A 16,231-nucleotide genomic window follows, 5' to 3' on the forward strand; every position below is an offset into this window, starting at 1 on the left:
CGTACCATTCATATCATTTTTACCTTTTTTTTTACCTTTACCGAATTTGTTATTTATTTTTGTGAGATTTTTTTTCTTTAGCCCCCCCTAATTTAAATTGAACTTTCAAATCATATTCTTTTTATTTTGTATTCAGAAGTGATTATTTAGTTATTGTCCCGCCTCCGTAATCACACAATCACAGAAAACTAGAATTTAAGTATTCATGAAAGTAAAAACGAAACAAAAAAAAAGTCAGAATTGTTTGTAAATAAAATGTTGGCCAACCAAAAGGTTACGGTTGACTGGCATTCCTACGAATACCAAATTCGGTTGTCGTTGTCGACATATTCGAGCAAGTGGCTGCGAATGTGTCGTCTGAATGTTTATGGAACTATCTCACAATGATAAAATTGATTAACATACTTGAATATGATTCCAAAAATAACAAATGTCAGCCACATAACACGGAGCAATTGAAGTATTCAGCTAGTTCCCACGTAGAATAAGTTCCTTGCACCTTGAACCTTCATGGTCGGCCAACCTATTTCTCCCCACTCCTCTTCTTCCCAGACTTTTTTTTTTCCCCACCATTTTTTTCCTTTTTTAATGTAGGCTATTGCGGGCCGGCGCTGTAATTTTGGAATCTGCCCTTGTGCATGGCGGACGAAAAAATTCCTCACCAGGACCAGCGGCTCAACCTCCCCCCCAGTGCGAGGGCTGTTAAGCGGACAGCCCCGCACGGTCCGTACTGTCGTGTAATTGTCGAGTCGTTACGTTATTTGCTCTGAAAAAAAAAATGTAACGTAGCGTGTCGAGACGGCGAGGGGGGGGAAAACACAAGACTTGAGGGGAAATTTCTCACATTTTTGAATTTCCTCATAACTAATTCACATTTTTTTCCCTCCCCCGGAGGAGGAAGCCGTTGTTGCAGTAAATCCTGGCCGGGGAAAGGAGGCTTTTTCGTCAGGAGTGTTTTCGCATGAGCTACGACGCTTTTGGAGGTATGTCAAATCGCTTATTTTTTTGGGTGGAAAAAATAAAATTACAAATTTCCAGTAGCGAGCTAACATCAAGTTTATGGCTGTTCCACTTGACTAATGGACGCGCCAGCTACAGTTAGCCAGAGCTCGCCTTCCAAACCAGGTGCAGCCATCATTGAGAAGCAATTTTGCTCGTTTGTCGCGGAATTTTATTTAGGAATTGTAACTTCTGAATCGTGTGGTGAGGGAAATGTAGCTAACCGAAGCTATAAGCGAGCTATGGTGGTGAAATGAAGGACGACGAGGAAGGGGAGGAACAATCTCATCACACACAAAAAGCTCCTGCAGCCATGTTTTTTTTTTTTTTTTTTTTTTTTGTACAATTTTCCATCAAATTTGAGCAGGGCTCCGGAGTTACCCCCTTCTCTCTCCGGTTCTCAGACCATATTTAGACCGCTTCATGGTGCTTCTTTGACCGCCTAACACGCTTCACAGGCGGATACGACCACCACTTTAGTGTCTTCACTTAGAAATGCATCTTAAATGGTATTATTGTTTTTTTTTAGTAAAGATGGATGTTTTTTATTTTTTTATTTTTTATTTTAAATCTGCGACTGAGTGGCGCCACCTGTAGGCAGCCATTTGGATAAATTAAATACAGTCAATGTAATTTGATTAGTTTTTTGATACAATTTGAAAAACATTCAAATTGCAATATTTTTTTGTTTCAAATGAGACAAATTAGTTTACTTTTCAACATAATAACTTCACAATGACCTTTAAAAAAAATCTGCATCCATCCGCAGGGTGCAAGTCAGCTCTTTTCCTCTCCGGTTATTTTCCCCTGCAGGAGCCTCTGGCCTTGAATGGTTTTGTTTAAGGGTGACAAAAGCCTATAAAGTCACAGACAATTTTTGAAGAATGAATAAATTCATAAAGCTACTTAATCTAGCACTTGATTTTGCTGTTGCATTCATAGCTTTTGTATTTCACCTCATTTTGCTTTCCTTCTTCTTGGTTCATGATTAAAGATTTCTTCATAAATTTGTGATTCCTAGAGATTGGGAATTTTACTTGCAAAACCTCCCCCCAAAAAAGTCCAAAATGAACAGAGGAGCAATGGAAGAAGAAAGAGCATGTCAGCAAAAAATGGAGGGCAGGAAAAATAATCATAAGCAGTGCTCCTGCGGTTTATTTTAATAATCCTGCGGACGCTTTTCCCATTTTGCTTGGCGTGCTTTTTTATTTTTATGTTTAATTTTTTTTTAGTCTGGTTGCCATTTTGCTGGGGGTAATTTGAATGCTGACCTTCTAGTTAAGTCCTTATAATAAATTCAGAGGGCTGCTGGAAAATTATAAGAAATCTGGCAGGACAATTCTGCCTTTGTTTATTGAGTTGAAATTTAATCTCAAATAAGGAAATTGATGCTATTTTTTTCAGTAGACCCGCTAAGGCTTAAACATTTGCCATGTGCATAATTCACGATTGAGCAACCACAATCTAGGATATTACTATCTGAAATAAGATGAAGTTTTAGTTTGAGTCAAATCAAATGGTTTTCTTCTCAGAGGAAAGGAACAAAATATGATGAGATCCAAACAAATTACAAGTAGCCCTGATGAGATTTGACTGAGCTGCAAGCGTTTAAACAGGTTAAATGAGATTTTCCATGTAAAATTTCTATTGCTTCCACATTTGCAGTCTGGATCACATCCAGATAAATCTTGGTTTAATGTTATGGCCGCTAATCCCCCCACAAATACAACAAAATGTGTTCAAACCACGTACGATTTCACAAAAGTGTTTGAAAAGGGTCCTGTCGTGTTAAATTTAAATTGCTTCCAAGTGCTCACAGTGGATTGGATACAGATGAAATCTGGTTTCATGTTTCAGCTTCTCACCCTGCATACTCACCAAATGTCTTCATTCAATCGATATAATAATAATAATAATAATAATAAAATGGATATCATTAAGAAAAAGTAACGTTAAAAAAACCAACAACTTTAAATTCTCAACGTTTATACAGGTAAGTATTAGTAACGCACCAAAAATTGGGCCCAAAAGTGCATTTTCGTTTTTCGGGCCAAAACACTCTTTTCACCGAAATCAAACGGCCGAAATAACATGCTGTTTATTGCCGCTAGCGCTTAGCTTTGTCGTGGCCTGTACACTCAATACTTAAGAAACATTTACTATTAACGAGCAATGCTCTATAGCGCTTTACTTACTATCCAGTTGAAATGACTGGGAGATAACTATATTACCTACAACTAGGGCTGTCACTATCGAATCTTTTTAAAATCGATTATTCTATAGATATTTCGTCGAGGACTCCTAATAGGAATCGCCCCCTCCCTCTTTTTTTTCTTTAACTACCAACATGCGTTTTATTCTCCTTTATGAATGCTGGACTTCTATCCTTAAACTGCGTATGTTGGTACTGAGTGTATGGCATCGGTATCAAACCCATGGCCGGTGGGCCAAACGTGGCCCGCCGTGTCATTTTATGTGGCCCGCGGGGTATTGAAAGGTCTTAAGTCAATTGAGCAGTTTACACCATCAACTCCATTTCCAGTAATACATCGTTGCCTTACAAATTACTGCCAAGTGATGGGATTTTACCACTAGGTGGTAGTGTAACCGCATCAGTCCATCCATCCATTTTCAACACCGCTTATCCTGGTTAGGGTCGCGGGGCGCTGGAGCCTATCCCAGCTGACTACAGGCGAAAGGCGGACTACACCCTGAACTGGTCGCCAGTCAGTTGCAGGGCACATATAGACACGGACAACCATTCGCACTCACATTCACACCGTCACTGAGTGGGAACTGAACCCACGCTGGCCGCAGCAAAGTCAGGCGAGTGTACCACTACACCATCAGTGAAAACCGCATCAGTGTAAACCACTTTTATAAGGGTCTTGAGAAACTTCTACAAATGATCCCGAAATGTCGAGAAAGTTAAAAATTGATTCAGATAGAAGGCTTTTTCAACAAAGATTGGAAAACAAATATATACATTTCTGGTGCTGTGTCCATGGGTTTCTGTATTCATGAAGACACATTTTTACAATATTCACTATTCAACAGATGTTTACAGTATTCACTACAGTATTCACACATTTCTCATTAGCAGGTCGTATTCCCTTTGCACTTTATACCAGGCTGATTTGTATTTCTAAAATGCTCACTCTGTCACCAATGTTCTGAGTAGTGCAAAATTGTCAAGCGTAACAAAAGTACTTAAATTTACTTAAATAATTCAGTAGTTAATAGTAAATACTTTGATGGTTGATAAGCAACTCGGGTTTCTTAGGATTCATCTTATAATACCAGGGCAATAAGTAATAATAAATAGTTATTTAACAATATGTTGAAGAGTATCATTACATTTATTTTACATTACATTTAGTTACATTTATTGTCATCTAACTGGCCGTTCGACGGGATTGGTAATGCCAATATGGCCTTTGGTAAAAATGAGTTTGATACCCCTGGTGTATGGTATAAACTACAGAATTTGAGACAACAAAAATAGCCTTTGCTAAATGGTTAGATTCATGAATAGCATTAACGTGCTTACAATTACCATTTTTGTTTAAAAAAAAACAAACAAATGCAAACTACCATTCAGCTCACTCATACATAATGTTTTATATATATAGTGTCTTAAAAATCACTTACAGATGCTCCTCTGTCATTTTTTGAAATGTTTTTCACTGGTCCAACAGTGTGTCCGTCTGCAACTGAAGTCTGTGCTGTAAACATGGACAGTGGCCAAATGGTTCCGGGTGACGTAAATTGATTCCGGGGGGCGCAAATATGCTTTTATTAATATTTTTATTTGCTTCGAGGCAGAAAGTTTTGCATCAACCAATTTTTGTGGTCGAACAAGCTGAGTTAGCCAATTTCTTTTTTCTTTTCTTCTTTTTTTTCACAGCCCTGCCAACATCTTACATTCACTGTTTGATAATGACATAGAGCACCGTAACTCAACCATAGGCGGCACGGTGGATGACTGGTTAGAGCGTCGGCCTCACAGTTCTGAGGACCCGGGTTCAATCCCCGGCCCCGCCTTTGTGGAGTTTGCATGTTCTCCCCGTGCCTGTGTGGGCACTCCGGTTTCCTCCCACATCCCAAAAACATGCATTAATTGGAGACTCTAAATTGCCCGTAGGCATGACTGTGACTGTGAGTGCGAATGGTTGTTTGTTTCTATGTGTGATTGGCTGGCAACCAGTTCAGGGTGTACCCCGCCTCCTGCCCAATGACAGCTGGGATAGGCTCCAGCACTCCCGCGACCCTAGTGAGGAGAAGCGGCTCAGAAAATGGATGGATGGAACTCAACCATAAATGTGACAGTTAAACAACACACAAATTCAACGAGCTAGTGGTAACATAAACATATATAAACAACAAAGATGAAAGTATTTATTACAGCAATATTTCTAATTTGCATGTTGCAATGAATTGTGGGAACCACAAGGTTTTGCCATCGTCATCCTAGCGACTCTCTAACCTAAACTGGAGTGTTTTCATTGCTTTCCGCTGTTCGGGGGTGGAATGCTTGTCGCATGCTATTTTGCGCCGCCCCCAGCTACCTACAAGCTACAGCTAACGCGGCTAAATATAATGCCGAGCGGCAGAGGTGAATGTGTGCCTTGCGTCCGTTGTCAATGCAGCATATATCACTAATCATCCCCTCAATGACTGTTAATAAACAACACTTTTAGACAAAGTTTCATTGTCATCATGAAGGCCGGGAGAAAGGGTAGAGACGGGTACGCCAGGCTAGTTGCTAAGCTATCCTGACATGATGTCGCAAAACACCACAATTATTATTATTGTGTGGTACAGTTCATTTGTTACATGGACCTGTCTGGAACCGTGTTATAGCGGAGATTAGCCAACTATTAAGAGTAAAATACCAGGCAAATGAATGCGTTTATTGAGGAAAATACTGTAATATACAATGCTAGACAGCCATACCAGGGAACGGAAACCGGAAATTCATTCGTACGTTACTGACATTATGTCACTAGAGAAAATAGGCCTATAATTTAAAAAGTACATGAATATAATAAATATTTATAATACAAGCTATTCTTGATTAGTCCCACTATGGGGCAATTTGCATAATTTCAGCCGCAACAGTGGATGCAGGACATACAAAAAGAACATGCAAGAGAAGTCATTTGGCTGCAAATCTGTTCGCCATTCGGTTGATGCAATAAGTACATTAGAATAACAAATATTGGAGCCATAATTTCTGAAAGCCTGTAGAGTAATTATGTTGTGAAGTTGAACACTATGCGGAATATTTTTTTCCTATTACATAAAATATTCAATAACTGTCTGTCTGTAATGTTCTTGACATAAATTTACAAATTGGAAATTCAGACATTGTTCTGGAAGTGAGTTTCTATAGGTTGGCAGCTCTCAGTATTTTCTTTCTGCGTTTCGGCTTTCAGCTACGGGTTCGTCAGTTTTTTTTAATGTTTTTATTATTTTTTTTAATTTGAATTTTATTATTTAATATTTTTTGGGGGCGGAGGGGTTTCGGCCAACAATTTTCATTTCGGTGCATCGCGAACAAGTATAAAAAGAAGTTAATCTAAGTACATATTAAAATGTAAAAACAAAATGCCCAAACTTACCTGCTGTAAAAACAAACAAAAAACCACTGTACATTTGACAACAGATGACAGTACTAATGTACGGGATATAATTTTTCTCACCTTCTTGTTCGATCTGCTTCTTAATAAGTGATGCACATAAAAAGTCAAAGCAAGCCTTTTGATGTTCTCTGAATTGTGAAATATGCTGTGGTATCACTTGACGCTCTAAACGTAGGTCGTGCAGTTTTATGCTCTCGCCTGATGTCATGGGAATGAAGGCTTCTTTATACTCGCACCGACGGCGACCGCGCTGACGTCACTGCAGCTATCCTACACACAGTTCGCCTTTACATTCTAGCGCCACCCACGTGCGCTCTTTTGAAAGTGTGCTGCAGTTCTCCTCAAAGTCAGGGGGTGTCGCTACAGCTGGTATTGGCTAGGACGCCACAGGGTGGAGTTTCCTCTGCATTTTGTGGCCGTTTCCGGTAGCCGTTTTTACTTTCCTTTCCGTAACAAGTAACAAAGCAACAACAATGATGACCGTGGAACAGAGTCTGCTAGACCAAATGGACCTAGATTACCAGATGATACGTTTACTTTTGCTGCAAAATCAATTGAGAATGCAGCGGCGTAGGTGCTATGTGGAACCGGGAGGAACGCTGATTGCATCATCACAGCATGTGACTAAAACGGACCAATCACGAGAGATGATCTCCGCGGCATTCTACGCGCAGCAACAATTTTTGCGGTGAACGCGTCAAACCGCGCTGGCCAATTCGTCAGTCACGTGATGCAATGCGGGCGTTGTTGACTGCGGGAGTATAAAGAGGCCTTGAGAGACATGCTTTACCAACAATTTTCTCCAAACATTTGACTACACCAGTGAGGGACTGTGGGTCTTTTGGAATATGTGTAGTACAAAAGAAGCTAAAGTAAACAAACTCATTGTCAGTGTTAGTTCTTGTTGCTTGTTGAACTAATATGCTAGCATCTTTCAACTGTACAGGGTTAGCCATCCTGAAAATGTAGGTCAAATCAAATTAATTTTTTTTATTGTTTTTATTTATTAAAAAAACATTTACACCCTTTGAGACATTTGACGTAGAGTTGCCGCCATGTTATGCTCTTTTGAAATAATACTGAAAGTCAAGAACAAAACCTATAGGTCTATATTTGGAGAACAGATGGCGGAAATTTCCAGTCAGCGTAAGAACGACATAGTTGTCTATCGAGTCACAGGGAGGGTTGTTCTGTTTTTGTCTATATCAACTTGGTACCTGAGTTTCTATTTTCTAAAGAAGAAAGATTTGCTTTCTTTGATTCCTTACCAGTCCTTTTAAGCACTATTCCGGATAAGTGATGTGGGTTAAAATGAGCCTTTTAGAATCCATTTTGAGCATAGCAGGCATCCGCTGTTCTCTTGTGTTCTTAGTGGCTGTGCTGAAAATGTCTGAAAATTGCCTAATTTATATTAGTCCCTGGGAAATTGCTTTTCAGGGGTTAGGGCCGCCGCATAAAATCGTGTGCTTTCTGCTCATATTTCTTCCTCTCCCTTCCCTTGTAAAAATGAACCTTATTGGTTTGATGAATAATGCATCAGGACATTCATTTGCTGAAGCAGTGAAAATTAGGCTTGTTTACATTCAGTGGTTATGTACACAAAATCATGTTTTTTTTATGTTTTTTTTTTCCACTTGACCATTTTGTGAAGGTAGAGCCTGGGTTGCTTTTTGTTAAAAAAAATATAATAATAATTCAGCAAAGCAAATGTAATTTCTGGACGTGGTTAAAAAAATGGGGAGGGAACAAACTGGTGCAGGTTTAATGAATCCATAAATCACAATGGTGCCAGGTTTGCTGCGCCCGCGTATGTTTGCAGTGTAATTTTGATTTCCATCAAAAATTTAATCTACCAGCCTACAAGGGTTTTAGCAGCAGATCGGGTGCTGTCTTAAATTTCTAATTTTAGGGCCCTGATCTTTCTGGATTTATTTCTGCATGATTCAAGTCTGCTTTTCAATATCTCCTGTTATTAAAATTTAATTCAAAGCATTAACATATAGATTGAAAATGTTTTTTATGGAGGGTTGTGGAGTGAAATTGATGGAATTTTACTATTCGCCAGTTGGTTGCCATCTCTTGTGTGTATATGTTGGAATGAGGTTCCAGGTGGGGGATTTATGCCAATTCTTTGCGTTATTGCTTTTTTTTTTTAAAAAAGATGGTCAAGCACCATATTAGAGGACAGGAAAATGTATATTTGATTAAGGAAAGGCTATTTTTCCTGTCTCAGCTTGAGATAACACAAACCAATGCAGTGAAAGCAGTGATTGAAGTGACCCGTCCGTCCTCCATTTTTAACTCGCTCCTATTTTTACTCCCCCTCCTGAGAGTGCAAACATTTTCCTGAGCCCTTAAGCAAATTTGTATTTCATATTTGGATTTTCCTTTCTAGTATATTTGACTTGCAAAGAGGAGTGATTTTTCTGGGGGGCGGGGTGGTGGTGGTGGGGGATGAGGGGGTGCAAAGTAAAACAGCAACATTGGTTACTGCTAGTTTAAATTTGTTGTTCATAGGAGTGATTGATTTCCTTTATTGTGTACAGTCACATAGCAGCACGTTAACCAAATCTAGGGCAATTATTTTAGATAGCACAGCAGTGGTAGCACTACATTCTTAACAGAGTATGTGAAAATGTTGTGCTTGTATGTCTAACCTCCTTCCAGTAAAGCTACAGAGCATATACAGTAGGATATATGATCTATGGATGGGCCTTTCACTAGCTTTCTTGGATTGACTACGGGGAAAATGAATGTAATGAATTGCTATTTTGAAATTTTTATTATTATTTTTTTTTATTAGATGGGAGTATAACTCTCTGAATGTTCTAACCTCCTTTTAGGATGCCAGTGTTGTATTGTGTAGAATGATGCAACCCATAGAAAGTACTTACTTAAAGACATGTTTAAGTAAGAATTGGAGTAAGTTGTAGTAGCACAATTAACCAAAATTATTCTCAGAATCTTATTACAATTCTTTGAAAGCATTCCTCTAACAAGAGCTTTCTGACAGATTTCAATTTCACCTCAGAACACATGACAGCTATCTCCTCCAAATAAATATTGGGAAGTCAATTAAATTAGGTATATATGAGGACCCCTCCTTGAGCCGTCACCTTGTCGTGGTGGATGGGTTTGTGTGTCCCAGTGATGCTAGGCGCTAAGTTGTCTGGGGCTTTATGCCCCTGGCAGGGTCACCCATGACAAACAGGTCCTTGGTGAGGGACCAGACAAAGCACGGCTCAAAGACCCCTAATGATGACGACAAACAATGGACTTTGTTTTCCCTTGCCCGGACGCTGGTCACCGGGGCCCACCACTGGAGCCAGGCCTGATGGTGGGGCTCGAAGGCGAGCGCCTGGTGGCATGGCCTGCACACATGGGGCCCGGCCGGGCACAGCCCGAAAGGGTAACGTGGGTCCCCCTTCCCATGGGCTCACCAGCCGTGGGAGGGGCCATAGGGGTCGGGTGCAGTGTGAGCTGGGGACCTTGGCGATCCGATCCCCGGCTACAACAGCTGGCTCTAGGGACGTGGAATGTCACCTCTTTGGCAGGGAAGGAGCCCGAGCTGGAGTGTGAGGTCGAGACGTTCCGACTAGATATAGTCGGACTCGCCTCCACACACAGCTTGGGCTCTGGTACCAGTCCTCTCGAGAGGGGTTGGACTCTCTTCCACCCTGGAGTCCTCCACGGTGAGAGGCGCCGAGCAGGTGTGGGTATACTTATTGCCCCCCGGCTCGGCACCTGTACGTTGGGGTTCCGGGGTTCACCCCGGTGGACGAGAGGGTAGCCTCCCTCCGCCTTCGGGTGGGGGGGACGGGTCCTGAGTGTTGTTTGTGCCTATGCACCAAACAGCAGTTAAGAGTACCCACCCTTTTTGGAGTCCTCGGAGGGGGTGCTGGAGAGCGCTCCCGCTGGGGACTCCATTGTTCTGTTGGGGGACTTCAATGCTCACGTGGGCAATGACAGTGATCCCTGGAAGGGCGTGATTGGGAGGAACGCCCCCCCCCCCCCTCCCCCCCCCCCCACCCCTCACACACACACACGATCACAACCCGAGCGGTGTTCTGTTATTGGACTTCGGTGCTCGTCATGGATTGTCCATAACGAACACCATGTTCAAGCATAAGGGTGTCCACACGTGCACTTGGCACCAGGACACCCTAGGTCGCAGTTCGATGATCGACTTTGTGGTCGTGCCATCGGACTTGCGGCCACATGTCTTGGACACTCGGGTGAAGAGAGGGGCGGAGCTGTCAACTGATCACCACCGAGTGGTGAGTTGGCTCCGATGGTGGGGGAAGATGCCGGTCCGACGTGGCAGGCCCAAACAGGAGTATGGGGTACCGAACCCCCTGATACGGGCTGTTCGGTCCCTGTACGACCGGAGTCAGAGTTTGGTCCGCATATCCGGCAGTAAGTCGGACTCGTTCCCGTTGAGGGTTGGACTCCGCCGAGGATGCCCTTTGTCGCCGATTCTGTTCATAACTTCTGATGGACAGAATTTCTAGGCTCAGCCGAGGCGTTAGAGGGGGTCCGGTTTGGTGGCCTCAGTGTTTCATCTCTGCTTTTTGCTGATGATGTGGTTCTGTTGGCTTCATCAAGCCGTGAGCTCCAACTCTCACTGGAGCAGTTCGCAGCCGAGTGTGAAGCGGCTGGGATGAGAATCAGCACCTCCTAATCTGAGACCGTGGTCCTCGGTCGGAAAAGGGTGGCATGCCCTCTCCAGGTCGGAGATGAGTTCCTGCCCCAAGTGGAGGAGTTCAAGTATCTTGGGGTCTTGTTCACGAGCGAGGGAAGAATGGAACGGGAGATCGACAGACGGATCGGCGCAGCGTCTGCAGTGATGCGGACTTTGTATCGGTCCCTTGTGGTAAAGAAGGAGCTGAAGCCGAAAGGCGAAGCTCTCAATTTACCGGTCGATCTTCGTTCCTACACTCACCTATGGTCATGAGCTGTGGGTCGTGACCGAAAGAACGAGATCCCGGATACAAGCGGCCGAAATGAGTTTCCTCCGCAGGGTGTCCAGGCTCTCCCTTAGAGATAGGGCGAGAAGCTCGGTCATCCGGGAGGATCTCAGAGTAGAGCCGCTGCTCCTCCGCATTGAGAGGAGCCAGATGAGGTGGCTGGTGCATCTGATTCGGATGCCTCCCGGACGCCTCCCTGGTGAGGTGTTCCGGGCCGACCTAGGACAGGGACCTAGGTCCCAGGGACGACCTAGGACACCCTGGAGAGACTACGATCTTCGGCTGGCCTGGGAACGCCTCGGGATCCCCCCGGAAGAGCTGGATGAAGTGGCTGGGGAGAGGGAAGTCTGGGCGTCCCTGCTAAAGCTACTGCCCCCGCGACCCGACCCGGATAATCGGTAGAAAATTGATGGATGGATGGATAGTTTACGGATGTTAATGTTAAATGTATTAAGCGACGTAGCGATGTTAGGGATTATGTCACAACACAATGAATTAACTTAAAATTCAGAAATGGCCAATAAAAACAGAAAAATATTGTAGTTAATATTTTCATGGAAGATGCATTTGGGATTAGCCTTTGAAGTTGGTAATAGTGAAAAATGAGGTGAAACAGACAATGATTTTAGTCAATTCTTTTCCAGAATGAGAGTGCTTAAAGAGGAGGATGCTATTCATGTGGCACAGCTTCAAGCAGGCATCAAGTGCAGGTGGAGATGGGTCACTCAAGTTGGAGGCCAAAACAAAAAAGCAAAGAAATTAGGCAAATTTAATTCTAATCTTAAATTTGTACATCAACATCTACTTGAGTGGTGTAAATATTTTTTTCTGCGTGAAGAAAATGTGTAGATTTTGCCTTATTGTACTCGTCGGAGTCTTGCAGATTGCTTAATTTATGTTGAAATCAAAAAAATTCTCTGCGGGGGCCCGGGGGATCCCCCAGACCCACCCCCTTACAATGTATTTTTTATTTATTTTATTTTTGTTGTCACTTTTTTCATGCTTTTGGTATTTTCATGTCTGAACTTAATGAAGGTTCCAGCCAACTATTTCTGTACGTTTTTTGTTTTTGTTTTGTTAATTTGGTTCTGTTGCTTCGACACTTAATCTCCAGTGAATTCCATGCAATCGAACCAATTCTTTATGGTGCTGGTATTTTTGTTATTATGTGCACTTTTCACTTCATCCACTTTGTATACTCTGCACCGTAGAGAATATACTGTTATTTCCAAATAGCTGTACCCAAAATTGCTTTGGAAGAAATCTTGGAAATACACCTAAATCCTAATGTGGCTAGTGTTTGCTTACTTATGACACTCGCTCTGATCTTTGCTTCATCTTTGAAATGCAAATTTAATTTAACTCAAAACCACATGGGCTCATTACCTACACTTTGGTTGTTTTTTCTTCTTTTTGGGTTAGGTTTGTACATTTAGTTTCTACCTTGTTGCTATTTTGAGCAGATGTTTTACAGTTTGAAAGAACAGATGGTCAGAGGACAACAGGTCACCAGTGGTATTAAATTATACTGATGATTAAGAAAGTGTAAGAAACTCGAACAGGTAAACTTTAGTTATTCAATGGCCTGTCACTCATATTAATTACTAAGGCTGTCACAGTGCAGTGGGGGCTAGTGTGCAAACCTGTTATCTGCTTTGGGCAGACACCAGTCATGTGATCACTGACAGGGTTTTTTCAGTGATGCTCCAAAAACAAAAAGGGTGCCTAAACCTCTGTTTTTTCACGTTTTTAACAATGAGTATGAAATTTTTACCTCTGTAGTTTTTCCCCCCAATATAATTAATTCTCAGTACTTTTCAAACTAAATCTAATATAGAGCTATGTTTTGCCTTCAGCCTTCCTTTATCTGTAACGGAGAGTTTTGGTAACTTAGTGCTTATGGACACCCAATATTTCCTTTTTTATTTTAACACATACAGTGGGTACGGAAAGTATTCAGACCCCCTTAAAAATTTCACTCTTTGTTATATTGCAGCCATTTGTTAAAATCATTTAAGTTCATTTTTGTTTCTCATTAATGTACACACAGCACCCCATATTGACAGAAAAAAACATATTGTTGTAATTTTTGCTGATTTATTAAAAAAGAACAACTGAAATATCACACAACCATAAGTATTCAGACCCTTTGCTGTGAAACTCAGATTTAACTCGGATGCTGTCCATTTCTTCTGATCATCCTTGAGATGGTTCTACACCTTCATTGGAGTCCAGCTGTGTTTGATTATACTGATTGGACTTGATTAGGAAAACCACACACCTATATAAACTCTATATAAACCCTTACAGCTCACAGTGGATGTCAGAGCAAATGAGAATTATGAGGTCAAAGAAACTGCCTGAAGACCTCAGAGACAGAATTGTGGCAAGTCACAGATCTGGCCAAGGTTACAAAAATAATTTCTGCTGCACTCAAGGTTCTTAAGAGCACAGTGGCCTCCATAATCCTTAAATGGAAGCTGTTTGGGTTTGGCCGTCTGGCCAAACTGAGCAATCAGGGAAGCAGAACCCAAGGATAAAAAAACTTCACATTTTATAAATGTATGCCGCCATCTAGTGGTTATGAAAAAGCTGTATACTTCCATTGTAGTATGCCACTGCCACCTAGAGGTTACGAAAAAAGTGTACACTTTCATTCTAGTATCTAGTATATCTTGTACCGGCATTACCAGATAACTAACAACCCTTTATTGCTCAGTGACTGTTTTCCTCAATGTCTTTATGTCTCAAAAGTGTTCTCTGTCAATTGACTGTCTGTTGTACTAGAGCGGCTCCAACTACCGGAGACAAATTCCTTGTGTTTTTTGGACATACTTGGCAAAATAAAGATGATTCTGATTATGATATTGGCCACATTCTGACTCTTTGGTCAAATTTGGGATCAGCTCTTGGCTGTGACCATTCTGACTTTGTCATGAAATAAAGAGGGAATAAGCCCCTTCGATGAGTTAAAAAAAAAAAAAAAAAAAAACTGATAATAGGATCCGCAAATAAAAATCTTGAATTGACAATGGAAACAAAAGAGAACATGAGCTGAGAGATGAGCTTAAATTAGTTTCACTTTAATATTAGTATGCTTAAATAGCCAAACTAAAGTAACAGGAATTATTTTTTCTTTGTGTTCAACCTTAACTATTTGGCATTTAAAGTTGTATCTTTTTACATTTGACATTTAAATGTCATCGTTTCCATTTTCCCTTGAGCCTCATGTAACGAGGAGATCGCAGCTCTAAAAGGCTGGAAGGATGAGCTCAGCAACTCATGGGCAGCAGGGGGAGCATGACTTTCCGTTGTATATTTTTTAAATTCTTTGAATGCACTTACCCATATTATACTGAGAAGCCATGACTAATGCTAGGCTTCTTCTTATCATAAGCAACTGTAACATTATGGACAATTTGAACATTAACACGACACTTAATTTAAATGCGCCAAGTGTATAAAATTAGGCTCCAAACTTGTGAAACATCGAGATGTTATTCCAGCTGTTGGTTGCTGAGGGCGTGTCGTAGAATGTGCTGAAAATACGCCCCGTGTCTTCGGTGCCTGGAATGGAGTGGGGCAAAAATGTATTTAGTCAGCCACCAATTGTGTAAGTTCTCCCACTTAAAAAGAAGAGCGAGGCCTGTAACTTTCATCATAGGTATACCTCACCTATGAGACAATACTTCCAGCTAGTTATAAATTCACAATGCTTTGCATTTCAACAGACTGCGGTACCCCGAATAACACAAAATACACAACACTTAGGAATTTAAGTAGAGTTACGAGTTGCTCTCTAAATTGTGGCAACCAGAGAAGATGCATTTCTCGGTGTGTCAGCCCACCTAGTAGGGAACTATTTTCTCTTCCGATCCAATACCGATATTGCAGCCTTGAGTTCTGGCCGATACCGGTCCAATCCGATATCAGAAATAATCAAACATACTTTACTTATTTTGTATTATGGAATGTTAGAAAATGCTTGATCAACTGATATTACTCAATCAGAGAACAATAATCAGCAACAGTCATTTATGAGAAAAAACTAACCCATTTATGATTAACGAATGGGTTACATAATGTAAGTTTAAAGATAAAATACCGTAATTTCTCATGTATAATGCGCATTCCTCCCCCCAAACCCCCCCCCCTCTCCAAAAAAGTCAATAGTGCACATTATACATACCGTAGGTATAGGGGAAAATAAATAAAAAAAACTTCACATTTTATAAATGTATGTTGCCATCTAGTGGTTATGAAAAAGCTGTACACTATCATTCCAATATGCCATCGCCACCTAGAGGTTATGAAAAAGCTGTACACTTTCATTATAGTATGCCACCGCCACCTAGAGGTTGTGAAAAAGATGTACACTTTCATTCTAGTATGCCAACTAGAGGTTATGAAAAAGGTGTGACCTACACTTTCATTATAAAATATGACAGGGGTAGATGTGCCTCCAAATTTGTACAGTTGTACTCATATGTTTACATACTCAGACAGAATTTGAGAAGTGTGTGTGTGTGTGTATATATATATATATATATATATATATATATATATATGTGTGTGTGTGTATATATATGTATGTATATGTGTGTGTATATATATATATAT

General features: G+C 41.1%; 1 protein-coding gene across 4 annotated transcripts in view; it reads left to right on the forward strand.

The window, feature by feature from the left end:
- The first annotated feature begins 596 nt into the window (after positions 1–596).
- The window catches only part of znf618 (zinc finger protein 618), an 81,873-nt gene continuing 66,238 nt past the window's right edge, over positions 597–16,231 (forward strand). For all 4 annotated transcript variants that reach the window (XM_061698065.1, XM_061698068.1, XM_061698067.1 and 1 more), the window contains exon 1: positions 597–983. The gene's annotated coding sequence lies outside the window, so the exon portion shown is untranslated. The remainder of the gene's footprint in view (positions 984–16,231) is intronic.

This window comes from Phycodurus eques, chromosome 15 (assembly GCF_024500275.1).
Source record: "Phycodurus eques isolate BA_2022a chromosome 15, UOR_Pequ_1.1, whole genome shotgun sequence".
Classification (NCBI taxonomy): Eukaryota; Metazoa; Chordata; class Actinopteri; order Syngnathiformes; family Syngnathidae; genus Phycodurus; species Phycodurus eques.